Here is an 856-nt window from a genome sequence, read left to right as displayed (position 1 = left end):
CAAGAACAGCTCCAACTGCAAAGTCGCTAACATACCACATCATCTTGAAGGGCTCATCCCAATCTGGTGCAGTAATAACAGGTGTTGTAGTCAAAATCTTTTTTAAACTCTCAAAACCAGCTAAACATTCTTCATCAAATTTGAACGGAACATATTTCTCCAACAGATTGGACCAGGGTTTAGAGATTTTGGAGAAGTCTTTAATGAATACCCGATAAAAACCTGCATGACCAAGAAAACTGCGGATTTCTTTAACTGAGATTGGTGGAGGAAGATTTTCAATAACCCCCACTTTTGCGTTATCCACTTCTAGAGCTTTTCTCGATACCTTATACCTAAGTATGATACCTTGTTACACCATAAAGTGATATTTTCCCAGTTAAGCACCAGATTAGTCTCAACATACCTTTTCAGCACCAAGCCCAGATTATGCAAACATTCATCATAAGAAGACCCGAAAACATAAAAGTCATCCATGAGTACCTCCATATTAATACCAATCATGTCAGAGAATATGGCCATCATGCATCTTTGAAAAGTAGCAGATGCTCCACAGAGCCCGAAAGAAACTCGACGGGAAGCGAAAGTGCCAAAAGGACAAGTAAAAGTGGTCTTCTCCTAATCTTCTAGGGAAATGCAAATCTGATTATAGCATGAGTACCCATCCATAAGGCAATAATACTCATGACCAGCCAACCTGTTAAGCATTTGATCGATGAATGGAAGCGGAAAATGATCCTTTTTGGTGGCTTTATTCAGCTTCCGATAATCCATGCATACTCTCTACACTATGACTGTCCACGTAGAGATGAGCTCATTCTTCTCATTAGCCACAATTGTAATGCCTCTTTTCTTG

This window comes from Apium graveolens, chromosome 3 (genome assembly GCF_009905375.1).
Source record: "Apium graveolens cultivar Ventura chromosome 3, ASM990537v1, whole genome shotgun sequence".
Lineage (NCBI taxonomy): Eukaryota > Viridiplantae > Streptophyta > Magnoliopsida > Apiales > Apiaceae > Apium > Apium graveolens.
Note: the sequence above shows the minus strand (reverse complement) of the source record.